Here is an 18199-nt window from a genome sequence, read left to right as displayed (position 1 = left end):
TCTCTCTTTCTAAAATAAATAAATCTTTAAAAAATACACTTTTTTAAGTGATAACTAAAAGATGGGCTACTTCTTGGCATTCCTGCTGGTGGAGGGGGTGGGGTACTATTTGGGGGATGGAAAAAAGGCAAAAGGGACTACCTAAAAACTACTGTAATGGAGACTCTTTTCTCCTTTAATTTCTAATACATCTCATAGCCTTTGAGGGACTCAACTTATTACAGCTCTCTGTGTTATCATCTTTCCAAATAAACCGAACGCTCTTTGGAAATAAGGGATGTTGTTCATTTTCGCATCCCCTGGAGCCTTACACAGGGCCCTGTTTAAAACAGGTTCTAAATAAATACTTACTGAATGGATGTAAAAATTGATGGATGAATGAGTGAGTAAAAAATATGAAAGGCTCTAATAGAGGAATTCAAACATCTTATACCTAAGGTCCCTAGCATTTGTCCAGATCTTGAGCATCGCAGGGAGGCAGCACATCATGTTGCAAATCTCGATTTTTGTTACTTTCTAAATGTGTGAACTTACCTAAATGTCTCTACTTCCTAAGCCTATTATTATTATTATTATTATTATTATTATTTTATAGCTGAAATGAGGCTAATAATTCTTACTATTTCACGGTGGTAGTGTGACGATGAAAAGGAAAGTGTAAGGCACTTAGCTTGTTACTAGCGCAAAGCGGGAACTCATTAAAGAGTATGACTTAATATGTTTTCAGTAGCCTACCAGTGATCGACGGGGCCAGAAATGGCCCCTTGCCTTTTCTCATTCCTTCATTTTTTCATTCATGCATTTGGCATTCAGTCAAAAATATTAATAAGTGCCTATTATTAAGGACCGACGGGAGTATATTTGGTGGATGCAGATTTCGAGTCAACCTGTGAGAGCAGGCGTGGCTGGTCCAAGGAACTGTGAGTACAGTTGTTCCCCTTTACCTGCAGTTGTGCTTTCTGCTTTGCATGATTTCAGTTACCTGAGTGAGCCGGAGTCTGGAGGCAGGTGATCCTCCTTCTGATGAATTAGCAGGTCAATAGTAGCTGAACACACCTCACTTCTTCTCATCACCTAGGCATTTTATTATCTCAGATCATCACAAGAAGAAGAAGGGTGAGTGCAGTACAATACTTTGAGAGACCACATTCTTGTAACTTTTATTACAATATATTGTTTCAACCTAAAATTGTCAGAAGGCAACAATCAAGCAAAAGGGTTTATTTGTAACTCAGGGTACACAGATTTGGGCAGCCACCCAAATAGTGTCCCACTAGGGAGCAGAAGTCAGGCATTTTTAAAGCAAAAGGGAATGCTTGTATAAGTTGTTTACAAAGAATTTTGATTGGTGTTGGCAGCAAGAAGCTACTTTTTGCTAAACATAATTGGTTGCTAAGGCTGTCACTAAACAAAAGTCTATTACTATAACAAGTTGCAGGTGTTCTTGCAGAATCCTTGGAATTTTTGCAGTTTGGCCCAGTTCAAAAGTCCAAGGTTTCACCTGATGAGAATGAGGATGTGTCTAAGTCTCGTCTTCTTGAGAGTCTAGTAAGCTCTATCTCAAAACCCCATGAGATAAGTGACTCCATTTTATTTCAGCTTTCACAGTAGTTATAATTGTTCTGTTTTATTATTGTTGTTAATCTCTTACTGTACCTAATTTACAAATTAACATAGGTATGCATGTATAGGAAAAAATATATAGAGAGAGTTCCATATTATCTGAAATGCAGTTCCAGGCACTCACTGGGGCTCTTGGAACATATCCCCCTGTGGATAAATGGGGACTACTGTAATCCATTCGGCTGGATCTTCAAGGGTAAGGAAGTGTAGTCATGAGGCTGGAGAGGTAAGCTAAGTCAAATCATGGTTTTTGTGTCAAAGACTTGTGCATTTTTCACAACTTTGAGAAGGGAGTCCTAAATTCCCTGCTTTTTATTCACTTCAACCTCAAATGTCTTCTTACTTAGGTCTAGTTCTTTAGATCCCTTTCTGACTGCAGAGTAATGCATGTCTTAGGAGGTACAGAGGATTCCCAGAGAGCTACGGCTGCGCTGGGTGGTAGATTGCTCTTTGCTGGAATCTGGCTGCCTCTTCGGACCTGCGTGTTCAGCAGGAGAAAGAATCCAGCTGAGACTGACTTGAGTCAACTTGCTGAACTCATTCTACACACATGTGTTCTCTGAGAGCTAACCGAGGGGTCCTTAGCTGGGGGTGTTAAAAATCAGTATTTGTTGATGTGTTTGAATATGAGAGGTCTGGTGCTGGCTGTGCAGGGAGAATCTGAATATAACAAAAAAAAAATCAGAAGCATCAGTTGGTTTCACTGAGTACTGAGAGTCTTTAAAAACTAAAGTTGTGTTTTGTCCCCTCGCCTCCATCCAACTGGGTTTTTAGCTCTCTGAACAAAACCATCGTCTGATGCAGAAAAGGCAGGGTTGCATTACTATGTTTTACAATCCACCCATTTACCCTCCCAGATGCTATTGTATAACCAGTTTGGCATTATAGGGCTCTTCTGTTCATGCTTTCTTCCTTTGGAATGCTAGCTAGGAGATTGATTTTTTTTTTTTTTTCTTTTTCAGTGAGTGAGGTAAGCAAAACATGATTGGATGGGGGGTGGGGAGAAATGACTTAACTAGACTCACCTTCCAACTCTGTGAGAAAGATGAGAAATGAAGTCTAAATTAGGATATATCCAGTCCGATACTTACTCTGAGAAATAGGCTCCTTTCTCTGGTCGGTCACACGGATTCTGCTCTGTCCACATTAGTCGTCTTTGCCAAGAGACATTATTTTCGGAACGGATGCTGTCATTAGCCTATGGCCACCCAGCTTCCATATTTTGGAATATGCCTGAAATAAGGTTGGGTTAACAAGTGCTTAGGTTTTTTTTTATCTTGGATTATCTACAGTAAAGAGGGCAACTTCTGCTGACAGCCCATGATCTGGCTGAGATGTGCCAAACGTGTGTCTTCCAAGGTGGTAATTAGCTAATCTGATAGGAGCTGCTGATGGATGTGTTTGGTACTTGACCCATTCCAGGGGCTTTACCAATGCAAGGCCCTTGAATCCTCACTGCCATCCAATGAAGCATGTGTTATTATGACTCTTTTAGCAGATGATAAAAATGGCTCAGAGAGGCCAGTGATCCATCAACAATGACGAGTCAGTCCTTGGGGAGTTTGATTAAACCTGAATTCATTTGATCCCTCAACTTGTGTTTATTCTACTGCACCCTTAGCGCAAAACGTAGAGAATTTGATTCGCATTCCTACTAGTACCTTTTTGAGACAATTGCCCCTCTTCTTTGTGTGTCTGTAGGAGTGAAAATTTCAATCTTTAAGAGAAATGCAGCATACCAGTAGGCTGCTGAATGGGGACATTGCTCTGGCCAAACTCAAGGCTGCTCTCTGTTGACATTGCCTCGTGTGCTCACAAACATTTTTGGAAAGAGTCCAGGTTCATATAAACCAGTATTTTCTCCTCGGTGTTCACATACACAGTGTGGAGGTCCTGGAATCTAACAGCAGTTTGAGAGTATTGAAACTAGGTTTTTGCATATAAAAATGAGCTTTAGGGAACAGATTTAGGCTCCATGTCTGGATAAACGTTTTACTTATTATGTTTTCCTGGGCGAGTTACTGCATGTCTCTGAGACTCCCCGATTCCTCGCCTATAAAATGGTGATATAATATTACTTTCTTCTCAGTTATTTTGATGATTTAATGTGATAATTCATGTAGGTACTTGGCACATAATAGGTTGTTCATAAATGGTAAGTATTGGTATTAGCTTGAAGTCAGAACATTTGGATCTGAGTTTAGTTCTTTTGGAGAAGTAATACTTGGTAGTGAAAACTCACCATTAAACCTTTGCTTAGTTACTTAATATTTATGTGGCCAATCTAATGCAGAACCAATGCAAAAAAAAAAAAAAAAAAAAAGACAAAAGAAACCAGAAGACAAAACAATAAATAAAAAATACCCTATAAAATAAGGGGTTTAAATTAGTTCCCAATGTTTTCACTACCACATGTTCCTTCTGTTAATTTCCGTCTACTACTTGAATTGTAATTATTACTACTTAATTTGTTTTCCTGTCTTTAATTAATCAAAAGTTTATATATATATTCATGCAGCATAAACAATATAATAAGAATAATAATAAGACTAAAGAGAACAAAGAAATGGTAAGTCTTATTAATGAGTCCACGTTTTCATTAGCAAATGAAGCCTTTTCTTGTGCAGATATTCAATTTCTAATACGTATTTTTTGAATATCTAAAAACATTCAGGAATCCCCATTGATGCTTTCTTAGATCCCTGGCAATAGGAGAGCTCCAGATTTGGCACTACTGGCCTCGTCTGACATCTCTTTAGCTCTGTTAGGTCTTCAGAATTCTGGGTCTGCCCCTAAATTTCCCTAATCTTCTACTTTTTTTCCTTCTGGGTTTTGCTGAACGAATTCACCATTTCTAGCATCCATGTGCTCTGATTGCTCTCCCCCTTATTTGATATGAGAGCATTCTTTGATATTCTCTTAGAGCAATGTTGTCACTCTGGATCTTTGCTCCACAAAGCAAGGTCCATGGACCAGCAGCTTCAGTGTCACCTGGCAGCTTGTCAGAAATGCTAAATCTCAGACCCTACTCCGGACTTACTAAACCTGAGTCTGTTATTGGACGAGATCCACGGGTGGTTGACATATACATTTGAGAAGCACTGGATTAGAATCCGGATTAGAACTCTGCATGGAACTGTTCTTTAGTAGATTCGAATTCCTGACCTGTTACCTCACACAAGCCTTTCAGCCCCTGTGAGCCTCAGTCAAATAAGGATAAAAGTGCCTCTTGTCCTATCTGGAGGTTTTGTTGTTAGCCTTAAGAAAATCATCAATAATAAAGTATTTCATAAGCCTGTTAACTGATTTATAAACTCAAAGTGCATAATGTTTCTTAATTATTATATAACAATTTTTTTCTGAGAATCAGGATGACAAGCATACCTTAAATTTTTTTTTATAATTCAGACAACTTTTCAGAATCACATCACCACTCCCTTGCGTTTCTTTTGGAGATTGGGTACCTCCTTGTCAGCTGTGGATGTAATGAGAGTTACCCGTTTACCCATCTGCCTCCTCTTGAGATTTATTAATTCCTCGAACACATCGATATGGAGGCCATATTTGACTCACCTCTGCACTCTCTCTTTCCTTCTCTGAGCTCCTCCACCTCCTGCCTGTGCCTAGAACAGAGTTGGCCCTGCATACGTGCTTGCTGAATGAACAATAGATACAATGCTACTTGACAGCATCTTTCTGAAAAAACAAAATGCAGCCAGTGCACTGGGTACCTGCACCACCTGTTTAATAGGGTTGTTAAGAGAATCAAATGAGACTGGGCATGCAGGGGCCCTCATGAGCTGTAAAACACTGGATAAAAATGAGAGAGCATTATTAGGCATATGTGGTCTGGCAGGGTCTTACAGATGGCAGTCACCCGTCATTATGAAAACTGTCTTTAACCGAAGCTGAAATGGTAGTGACTTCAGAGGCTCTCGAGGCAGTGAATTATAAGCTGTTGTCTCTGCTCCATCTTTAGCTGGAGACTTCATCTGCCATATGTATTTGCTTCCGGGCTGTGTGTCTGCTGGTGTGCTGGGATAGCACAGCCACTTTGTTAAGCTGGCATGCACACCCCGCTTTTGGGAGCTGTGGGTGGCCTTCTGGGGTGTTGCTCTTGGTTGACAAGGGCTCTTGTCCTGTGCTGTGGGCTTGCTGTGATTACGTGCTGTGTGACTTCATTAGGGGGACTTGCTCAGATTGTTTCACTGAAAAACAAGGCCCGCGCTGGGACAGAGCAGAGTTGAGTAGACGTTTATCTTTTTACAGGGCAAATCAATGAGTAATTTTCTGGTTTGAATGCTATATTTAATACTTTGGGGGAATTCTGTCAACCATGTCCTATTCTAAGGTGGCTTTATTAAAGAGATTGTTAAAAAAAATCTTATTTAAGATTCCTAGAATATACTTTTTATTTTGACTTCAACATTTTCAGGGAATAGTTGCTTTCCACATCCTGATCCTGATATGCATTTCTCTTAGAAGTAGGCCATGCACTGACAGCATGCACGTGTACAGGTAGGCTTTCTTTGAATGCCATGAAGTAGGAAGACAGACAGGCTCTTCACTACATCAAATTCAAAACCCAAGCTCTCTCCTGTACTGCATGTCAAAGGCAAGGGTGGAAAGACACTTTCTTCTGTCAGGAATTGGCCGACTGCCCAAAGCAAAGGAGAGAAGTGGGTTGGGGGGCTGGTCCATGGATGACCAGTGCCTTGTGTGGTCATAAATAGTGGAATAGTCCAGCTGTGGCTTGAATCCCTTTCAGTAACTGAATCACTTCCAATTATTTACCTCAAAAGTGGTCTCAAGCTTCAGTGTCTTTTTAAAATTTTCACCTTCTGCTCCTGGGTCCCAAAGCTGGATCCTTTGACCTAACCTCATCAGTGTACAGAGAACAACAACAAAAAGGAGGTTTAGAGAGTTCAAGTGACTTGTTCAAAGGCACACAGCTAACATAGAGCTGGGACAACATCCTCTGCTAGTAAATTAGCCCCGTTGTCTTCACAGAGGAATAACAAGGTTCATAGAGGCTGAGAGGACACTTATTTTCACTGTTAGAACCAAAGTTTGAAAGTAACTTTTAGCTGTGGGAGAGCCACTTAGATACTTTTGATCTCTCATATGAATTATTCTAATCCATAAAATGCAATATCAGTGGTATCTACGACAGGTTTTATATGTATTAAATAAGCTCATGGTTGTAAATTCGTATGACACTGCAGGAATATTGTAGAGATATATGAGACTCCAAACAGACCCTTCCATTCCTGACATCTTAGAATTTGGGGCTGTACAAATACAGAGTTGTCACTCATCACGTATTAGAAAGTACGCAGATGGGGGTGCCTGGTTGGCTCAGTAGGTTAAGCGTTTGGTTCAGGTTATGATCTCAGGGTCCTGGGATTGAGCCCCATAGCAGGCTGTCTGCTCAACAGCCAGTCAGCTTCTCTCTTTTCCCTCGCCCTCTGTGATCTCTCTGGCTCTCACTCACTCTCAAATAAATAAATAAATAAAATCTAAAAATAAAAATGCATATGTTACACATAATACAACTTGGAGAATGTGATCATATAACAAAACAGAGATTTCCTTACATTGAGTATGGCAACATAGATTTATTTCAACACTGATTTTAGAAACTCTTTAAGACTGTTTTCAAAGCAAGGTCCAGTGCAGTGCAGCAGCCCTCTCTGACTGGGTAGGTTTCAAATATGGGGCCTGGTGGCTTTTTCTCTAGGGAAAAAGAGCTCATTCATATGATTTCATGGGAATCTATTCTTTGTGGCATATTCACATTGGTACTACCTTAACCTTATGCAGGACCATGTGCTGTAGGACCAGACACCAACGAAGGCATCCTTGTGCCATGAAAACCAATGTTGTCCTACCTCCTTGGCCAGTGCAACAACTTCCTAAAGCCATCGGATTTGCAAGTGAGATCACTTGGAAGTAAGTGAGGCTCTCTCTGGAGCTGTGACTCCCTCGGAGCAGTTCTCACAGTCAGCTGTAGATGGCGATGTTGCACCAAGAACTTCCTCCGCAGAGGCGGTGGCAGGCGGAGGATCATCCAGCTGTGGCCTGCTGAGGCTCAACTCTGAATCCTGTTTCAAGTTCCTCTGGTTGGCCATAACGCAGCAGTTCCCCTCTTGAGCCCCCTGCTTACCCATCATTCTCACCCCTACTACAAGCCAGGAAGGAAAGCTCTGTCTCCCCTACCTCCTCGCCTGCTTTCCTTTCCTTTACGGAAGTCGGTGATTAATGGCAGCGCCAGTGCACAATTGAGAGGGAGAAGGTACTTGCGTAATGGAACAGCAGATAGATTAAATGCAACCGGGTGCCGAACCTCTTTAGCAAGAGCATCCTTGCAAATTTGTTTTCCCTTCCCTCCCACAGCGGCCCCCTCCTCAAAGCAGAGGCAGGCGCAGCCACTTCATTAATCAAGGAGCTTTGCAGGGGCCGATGAATTTTAACAGCAAATTGTCACTTACAATCCTTCGCTGTCTCATGTATCCCTGAGCACTGGTTATTTCATCGTTACCAATTAATCACGGCAGCCACGGAAGCCACCTTGGAGTTTATTAGCAGAAAACAGGTTGTATCTTCCCCAGGGACAAGCTTTTTCTGTTACTTCAAATGCGAAGAGTACTTTTGCTTTTGTTTTTTGGTTGAGAGATACACCCCGGTTGCTTCTTATCTTCCTGTCTTTCTAAGTTGATCATTTATCGGATTTTTCCCAAATCTTACTACATTTCCTTGCTGTAAGGACTGGAGCACTTCGAACAGAAGGTTGACAGAAACAAACCTGAAGACAAGAAACCCTTTTACCTATGAAGATTCTCAAGCCTGGCCACGTATGAGAATTTAGAGAGCTTTTCAAAAATACCCAGGCTCTTAGGCCACATCAAAGGCAAATTATCGCTGAATTTCTGGAGCCATGATCTGGGCATGGTTATTTTAAAATTGTCTGATGTGATTGATAGCCTGGATTGACAACTGCTTCAATCTTTCGTTCATTGCTCACCTGTAGTAGGCGTGTTCATTTATAAAATGAGGGATTTAGATTAGTGATGTTCATAATAATAGCATAAGCCTCTTTAATTTCCAAAATAAATATTTTGAGGTGCTGCATTGGCTGGAGTGCTAGTGTGTGTGTGTGGGGGGGGTTCAGGGCTGCTTTAGTGACATCTCCTGTCTCTTTCCTCATCACCTTTTCCCAAGAAAGAACAGCTTTTGTGGCCAGATATTTGCATAATGCATTTCTTCTCTTCCTTCATTCATTTGTTTGAACAAACATCTCTTGAACATTTTTCCTCTGAGCCAGATTAAATCTCTGCCGTCGTGGATCTTAAAACTCAACAAATACACAAATGACATTTCATTACAGTTACAATAAGTACAATGAAGTAAAAATGCAGGGTGCCTTGAGAGCATTTGATGGAGAGACTGAAGGTAGCCATGTGAGTCAGAGAAGGCTCCCCCAGGAAGTGACACAAGGAGACCTGAGGGTTGACAGGAATTAGCCTGGTGGGGGTAGAATGGGGAGACTGAAAAGGGTTAGAGGGGAAGGAATGATCTATGCAAAAGGCCAGTGGGAAGGTGATTTATTGACGCTAAGAGAGAGGGACCAGATTACATAGAGCTTTGTAGGTCATCTGGGACTTTATCTGAAAATTAAAGGGAAGCTAATGCATAATTTTAAGAAGAGAAGTTTAAATGCTTAGACTCGTGCTTTTAAAAATACACTTTAGAAGAAGAATTTCTAGAATAATGGCCAAGAAAGAACCTCAAAAACTCTCACCTTCATAAAAGCAACAGTGGCAAGAATTGTCAACACCAACTTTTTCAGAACTCTGGAAATTAAACAAAGGCTTACAAAAATTTGTGGACTGTTGGCTTAAAAATGGTTGAAGCTCAGTAAGAACCATGAGTTTGTCATGTTTTAACTTGCCCTATTCCAATCTTCTACTTTCTAACTCTCTGATTGTTTTAAAAACCAGTAGCTTTGCAAGCATGCTAGCTGTGAACTGCAGAAGCCTAACAGCCATGGAGGGACCATAGTGTTTGTAGCCTCTCAAAAGCCCTATCCCAGGAGAATTTTAACTATTTGACCTGCCTGGCAGCTCCCTGGAAAAAAAACCCATCCACAAAGCTAGCTTTTATTTCATCTGACTCAGAGATCATTCAGGGGAAAAGCCCTTTCCCCGGGGTATTTGCTGACAATCATTGGCAATTGTTTAATATCACAACTGCCTAAGGCATTGACAGCAGTTGAGGCAAACCGGAGACTGACCAGAAAACGTAAAGGAAAATTGGGGGAATAAGATGTATCTAGAGGGCTTTGAAAACCTATGGGGATTTAGAAGTCTGTGCACGTGTGCAGGGCTGTTCATGTACTCAGAAAAGACCTAAGAAGGCCCTACGTTTTCATCGCTGCCTGACTTTCAAGGTCTGTGCATTTGTAAACATTTGCAGTGCTGAAGATGTGCTTTCCTACACACGCACAGCCCCACGGCAAAGGGTGGGAGACTTACTAGTTCAAGGTATTTAAGAAAACCTGTCCAGTCATTAGCTAACCACTGGGCAATGCAAAAAGATATTCCAGTCAGTGGTTAGCGATAATAAAGAATATAGACTTTGCAGAATTAGACCAAGAAATTCACTAAACAAACAGCAGCAGGAGCAACAAGAAAAACAACAAGAATTCTGCAGGGGGGCCTGGGGATTCTGATTTCCAGGGTCACCACAGTATATGATTTATAATGTCCAGGTTACAAAAATAAAGAGACATGCAAGGAAACAGGAAAATGTAGCTACACATAGGAGTAAAAGCAATCAATAGAAGTTTGTCCCTGAGGAAGTCCAGAAGTTAGACATATTACAAAGACTTTAAATTAGCTCTTAATGAATATGGTCAAAGAACCAAAGGAAACCATATCTAAGGAGTAAAGAAAAGGGTAAGAACAATGCCTTTCCAAATAGAGAATATCAATAAAATGATTAAAAAAAAAAAAAAGAATTGACTAGAAGTTCTGGAGTTGAAAAGTGCAATAACTGAAGTGAAAAAAGTCACTGAAGGGTTTCAATAGCAGATTTGACCTGGCAGGAATTAGATCATTAACTTAAAGGTTAATTGAGATTATGCATTCTGAAGATGAAAGAGAAAAAAGAATGGAGAAAGACAAATAGAACCTCAGAAATCTGGGAGGCAGTCAAACAAAGAAACACGCATAATAGTAGAAGGGGAGAAGAGAGACAAAGGAGTGGGTGCAAAGAATATTTGAAGAAATAATGGGCAAAAACTTGCTAAATTTGATGAAAAACTCAATTTACACATCCAAGGAATTCCATGCTCACCAGGTAGGATACATTCAAAGAGTTCTGCACCTAGGCATATCATATTCAAATTGCTAAAAGCCAAAGACAAGTAGAAAATCTTGAAGCAGCAAACAGAAAAATAACTTGTCACCTACAAAGGATCCTCAATAACGTTAATAATTGGCTTCTCATCGGAAACCACAAAGGTCAAAAAGCAGTAGAATGATACATTCAAAGTGCTGAAAGAAAAAGATTGTCAACCAAAAATTCCACATCCAGGAAAACTATGCTTCATGTGACATGTGAAGTGAATGTGAAAACAACCCCATAAACAAAAAGTGAGAGAATTTGATGTCAGCAGTTCTGCCCTAGAAGAAATACAAAAGAGAGTCCTTCAAGCTACAGTGAAAAGATATTAGGCAATAATTCAAATCCACATGAAGAAATCTAGTTCCCTGATAATGGTGACTACAGTGGTAAATATAAATGACAGTAGAAGTATTTTTGTTTTTAAGTATTTTCTTTTCACATTTAATTTAAATAATAATGCCATAAAGCAATAATTGATACTTTAAAAATATAGATTAAATACAAAAGAAGGCAGTGAAGGAATTGAGGAATAAAAAAATACACAAGATATATAGAAAATAATTAGCAAAATGGCAGACAAAAGTTTTAAATCATTAGTAATTATGTTAGATGAAAATTGAGTATATACTCCAACCAAAAGACAGAGATTGAAATGTAGATTAAAGAAATGATCTAGCTCTGTGGTTTCTACGAGAGACACATTTTAAATTTGAAGACAAAAATAGGTTGAATGTAACGTGATGGAAAAAGTTACGTCATTACAGTGACCAAGAGAGCTAAATGCAATAATAATACTAGACAAAATAGACAAATGTTTTTACTAGAGACAAAGGACATTTTATTTGGTAAAATGGTCAGTCCATAAGAAATATAAATATGGTAAACTTGTATGTTTCTAAAAACAGAGCCCCAAAACACATGAAGCAAAATAGACAGAATTGAAAGATAAAAGTTGTTTTTTATAAAAGATCAACAAAGTTGACAAAACTTACGCTAAACTGACCAGGAAAAAACAAGGAAGTAATAATCGAAGACTTAAATGCCACACTCTTGATAATGGATATAACAAATAGGTGAAAGATGAACAAGGAAATAGAAGACTTGTAAAATACTGGATCCTGACTATACCTAACGGTTTACAGAGCATTCCACCCAGGAACAGTAGAATATATATTCTTCTCAAGTGCGTAAGTGAAATTCTCCAGGATACATTATATGTTAGAACATAATACAAGTATTAGTAAACTTAAAAGGACTGAAATTATACAAAGTATGTTCTAAAACCACAGAGGAATGAAGTCAAATACAAACAGAAATTTGGAGAATTCAAAGTATGTGGAAATTTTAAAATGTACTTCTAAATAATCAATGAGAGAAGAAATCAAAAGGAAAATTAGAATCTTGAGATAAGTGAAAATGAAGATACAACATACCAAAACTTACAGGATGCAGCAAAGGCAGTGCTTAGAGGAAAATTTATACCTGTAAATGATGATATATTTTTTAAAAAAGATCTCAAATCAATAATCCACATTTCCAGACATCATTAAGAAAGTGAAAAGGCGTTTCTGTATGGGGCGCCTGGGTGGCACAGTGGTTAAGCATCTGCCTTCGGCTCAGGGCGTGATTCTGGTGTTACAGGATCGAGCCCCACGTCAGGCTCCTCTGCTGGGAGCCTGCTTCTTCCTCTCCCACTCCCCCCTGCTTGTGTTCCCTCTCTCGCTGGCTGTCTCTCTCTCTGTCAAATAAATAAATAAAATCTTTAAAAAAAAAAAAAGTGAAAAGGCAACCCACAGAATGGTAGAACATATTTACAAATAATATATCTGATAAGAAACACTGATCCAGAATATATATAGAATATTTACAACTCAACAATAAAGACAACTAACACAATTACAAAAAATGGGCAATGATTTGAATAGACATTTCTCTAAGGAAGATATATAAATGGTCAATAAATTCATAAAAAGATGGTTGATATCACAGTTGTTAAGGAGCTAGAACTCAAATCCATAATGCAATATCACTTCACACCCACTGAGATGGCTAAATCAAAGTTTGTTATTACAAGAGTTGACAAAAATGTGGGAAAATTGGAACCCCTTATACATTTTTGATGGAACTGCAAAATGGTGGTGCCACATTGGAAACCAGTTTGACAGTTCCTCAAAATGTTAAACAGAATTATATCACTGAGAAATTCTACTTTTAACTATACCTAAGGTAAATAAAAACATATGCCCATACAAAAACTTACAGATGAATGTCTTAGCATCATTATACATACTAGCCAAAAAAGTGAAAACAATGTACGTCTCTCTCAACAAATGAATAAAATAAACAAATGTGGTTTATCCATACAAGAGAATGTTAGTCCAACAATAAGAAGGACTGCAGTACTGATACACGCTAAAATGTGGATGAACCTTGAAAACAGTATTTTTAAGTAAAGAAGCCAGTCATATACTCTGTTCATTGCCTGCTTTTCATCTCTATCTGCTAGATGATCAGTTCCTTAGGGAAGAAATTTTTGTTAGGTGTGGTTTGTTCTCCATCGTATTCCAAGTAATAACAATAACAGTGCCTGACACAGAGCAGGTGCTTAATATTTTTTGATTGGATATATAAATAATGCTGTGTTCAAGCATTATTATTTATTGGAGAGTGAAATGAAATGTTTTTGATCCCTTTGAGAACATATAACTAAACCTTGACTCCAACACACTGCAGGTAAAGAAGAAGGAAAATGTTGGACTTTTTTTTTTTTTTTTTTTTTTTTTTATCAGACAAGAAATAGCATCTATAAAACTAGCTGTGTATACCTCAGGAGAGATTCTATCAGACCCACCATAACTGAACTCTCCAAAATCTTTGCCTTCCTTATGCTTTATTAAATTAGGCCACCTTGCTGAAAAGTTCAGTTTTAAACAATTATCTTTTAAACATTTTTCTTTTTTTGTTTTTGTGTGGAATATCGTTTCCTTGTTGTAATTTTCTTTGTGTTATAGATTCTCTTCATCTTTTCTTTTTTTTCTTATCCTCCTGTTCTTTTAAGTTTCAAATTGAAATTTATCTGTCCAATGGGTTCCTTTCTCTGATAATATTAGGGCTTTTGGACTCTACCTTTCTCCCTGTCCATCACAGAATGATTGAGGTTAATGTGTTAGGTACTTATGGTTTAGATACCTTCTGTGTATCTAAGTGTGTCTTGGGTTCTGGGGGACATTCCAAAGGAAATTAAACACATGATTCAAATTTGTTAGGGCCTTCTTAATTGCAAGTGGTAGTAACCCAATTTGTGTGATCATCAAACCCAAAGGAAGGTTGAATAATCTGTTGATTGCATAAGGCAGTGCTAGGCCATAGAAACATCTTGACCAGGGACTCAAGTACAATTAGTGTCCTCTACCCCTCTTTTACTTTTACCTTTCTTGGGAATTTTGCTTTGTTTTCTTTCCCTGCAATTATACTCTCTTCACATGGTAGGAAACCTAGTTTTTGACAACTCACAAATTTTATGTTTTATGGTTTGATCACCGAATGAGGACTGTTCTGATATTCTCTCTGGCCCAAATACTATACACCTGGAGGAAGGGTCTCATCATCCTAGTCAGGATCTGCTACTTACCTCTGTGAAAAATGTGGTAGGAGGATATTGTACGAAAATTGCTGCTTCTATGGAAGCCAGTGGCTGCGAGCTTGCATTTCCCATAAAAGCAGTGCTGTTTAGATGAATCAATATGTCTTCTACCTGAAACCTATAATAGCAGAGTTTGTGTTTTCAGAGAAAGACTGAACAATAATTGAGAGAAGTATGCATTTAGAGGAAAGTTTGTAATCAATCAAACTGCATAGAAGGGTTTCAGAAAAAATGGAGCAACTATAGGCTGATGGCATCCATTTGAAGAATTTTGAGAGGTTAATATGAAACCATTATCATGTAAAGTTGAATTTTAGAAAGAGAAAGGGACACAGGAGTATTTACTCCAGTGATTCCCATACTAGAGAGTGTCTGGGCCCTTCAGAATCCTGGAAACAGAGAGAGGGTTTTCTATGAACCATTTTTTTCATTATTTTTTTTAAACATATTTTTATTCTATTAAATTTCTCTTCCACAATACAAAACAACAGCAACAACATCAACAACAAACCCCTATTTACTGAAGCTGTAGTGTAACACTGTAAATAAACAAACTTCGTAATCTTCCCACACTCCGTTTTCATTGCTTTCCTTGATCTTTAGAAAGGTATTACAGACTCGTGGGAGCTATTTCTTTTCACAAAACAGTATCATATTTTACATATTACTTTGAAATTTGGTTTTATTCCTTAATAATATGGCATGGCCATCTCTTCAAGTCAGTAACTATAACTCTAAAACATGATTTCAAGTAGCTGCATGGTTTTTCATGGAAATGAAGTACTGCACTTTATTTAATCATTAATTTATTGATGTTTTTCAGATTCTTTACCTTTCTTCACCTTTTCAAACAATGCTCCAATAAAACTTCCCTTAATACTTTGGCTTGGCAACTTGTACTTTTATTTTGATAAGATAGTGTCCCAAAACTGTTATTTCTCAATCAAAGGTTATATCTGTTTTAAATTTTAATGGATATTACTAGATACTTTACAAAGAGCTTGTAAGAATTCATTTTCATACCAGCAGTATACATAAGAATAGCTATTTCTCCATATCTTCAAATATGTGGTATTGAGTTTTATTTCAAGTATGGGAATGTAATTTCATTATTGACTTGATTTGTTCTGTGACTATTAAAGTTGAATATATTCTTATATGCTTATCGTCAGTTGAAAGTTTTTCCTTCATGAATTTCAGATTCATATTTTTTAATCATCTGTTCATTAATTTGTCTTTTTTCGGGTCCATTTGGAAGAGTTATTTATATTTTATGAAATAATTATCTCTGTTATATCTGTTGCTAATTTTCTTTAGCTTGTTATATGTGGATATAATTTTTGTTATTTTTTTGTACACACATGCACACAGTTACTTTGCTATTCTATATATAATTTTCCTTTATAGCATTTGAGTTTTTTATTTTAAAATGTTTAGCAAAAAAAGAACCCCATGTAGCTTATTAGAAGCTTTCATTTTGAGAGTACAATTTTGATGAATAAAAAATGGTAGTGAGATAATTGCTTAGTAAATGGAATTTTCTTAGTAATTTTCATATTTTAAATATGGAGATTGTGGTGACTTGAACAAAAGTTGACTTTGGTTGGAAAGTGTTCAGAGGTTTCTGGTCTAGTATAAGTGGTTCATTTTATGGTAGAAGCAAAAAAGGCAGTATAGTGAAATGGCTTATATCTATCTCTGCTGTTGAAGATGAGGAAATTTAATGAATCCATGAAGTAAAATGTTGCCTGAAAATGCATTTAATGAGAACAAGATGAAACTGGCTACATATTTTTTCTTCACTGACTCCTGTTTTGCTACATGCTTCTTTCCACTGACTGCAACATTGTAGGAAAGAACTAGCCCAACAAAGTAGTAGAGGGAAGGGTTAACCCTTTACAGGTTTTTAAGGGAACACTTGGGGGTAAAATATTTAACCAGATATGGCCAACCTTAGGAACAGATAGGATTTCTCTTAATCTATACTACTTATTCTTAGCACCAGAACAATATAGCCCCATGGTAAGACAGTGGCATTACAATATAGAGAAAGACTGCATATAGTGAACTGGTGAGCTAACTTGAAAGCACATGCAAGATTTCTGGCAATTGGATGGTCCAGACAAAGGGAAGATGACTTAGGAAGAGTAGAAGTCAGAAGGGAGGGAACACCTACAAATCCCGGTCCTTAAAGACCATGGTGCTTAGCTATATAAAGTCATAAATTACCAGCACAACAGTGCTAATAAACAGAATATTTTTGAAACTTCATTGCTCCTGTCATCTTTGACAAGGTGTATCACTATGAGGAAATCAACAGGGCCTATTCCCTTGCCAGCATCCTGAATGTTTGAATCAAGTTTCTCTGAGTTCCTTATCTACCAGTTGCAAATGTAGGGACAACTCTGCATTTCCCAGTGGAACAGTCTAAGTTTTGAGGTCAATAGGAAGCAAAGCTTGAAATAGGATCTAAAAAATCTCAAGTATCAGTTCAACTCTGATGACCAAACTCAAAAGTGTCTGGAGCCTGCTCAAAATTATACCTGAATTATGAGTTCCTTTTGTATAATGCATCCCTTCCTTGACATGATCTACTTGATGCATTTATATCATCTTCAGAGGCTCCCTTTCCAGAAGTGGTCCGTGGGGTTCAGTGTTTTGCATGTTGAGGGGCCGTTTCATCTTAAGCTACTTATTGAACTTGCTTTGGTTGTTTTGTCAGTATCCAAATCAGTTATGATGTTGAGGAAATGTAATCTAATAGTGTAATTTTTTCCCCACTAAAGATGATCTGTCTCTCAAGTTTGTCCCTGTGTCTCCACACTGTCTCTTCAGAGCCTCCAAGAATCTGTACTTTGGAGCTTCCATTCTCTCTCAGGTCACTGCAATAACTAAAATGTCCTCCCCATCTTCTGTCTCATCCCAGTGTTACTTTCTCCAAAGTAAGGCCACATTAATATTTCTGAAATATAAATCTCATCATGCTTAAAATACTTCAAGAATCTCCCATGCACACCTTTTTATATAGTTTGGACACTTTGGGGTGGCATTCTGTAATAGAGTCTGATTTCATTTTTAGATGTTTGGCTACTAACAAGTTTTAAGCCTCATTTCTCCTTCTTCCCCTTTTGTCCATATCTGGGCAAGCTTGTAAGAAAGCCTGGATGCTACCTCCTTCAGCAATGTGAGATTCAGTCCATGTAAGCCCCTATCCATGTGCAATCCTTATTCCAGCCCCATATCCTAATCGCAATACAAACCTCAAATTCATCTCTTTACCTTAGCTTCTCAAGCCATTTTTTGGACCAGCTTGGGAAGTGTTCCCTGTTCTTCCCCAAAAGTCTTATTATATAATTAATAAGCATTTTCATACCCACTTAGTGTGTATGTGACATCCTCAGTCTTGGCATATGAACCACATTTTGATGGAGGAGGAGGTCCATCGATTTATCAGCATAGCTACCACATATACCAGGCTTTTCTCTCCAGTGCTTGCCTACGTCTACATTCTCATTCAGCCAGAAA

The sequence above is a fragment of the Ursus arctos genome, unplaced genomic scaffold (genome assembly GCF_023065955.2).
Source record: "Ursus arctos isolate Adak ecotype North America unplaced genomic scaffold, UrsArc2.0 scaffold_23, whole genome shotgun sequence".
Lineage (NCBI taxonomy): Eukaryota > Metazoa > Chordata > Mammalia > Carnivora > Ursidae > Ursus > Ursus arctos.
Note: the sequence above shows the minus strand (reverse complement) of the source record.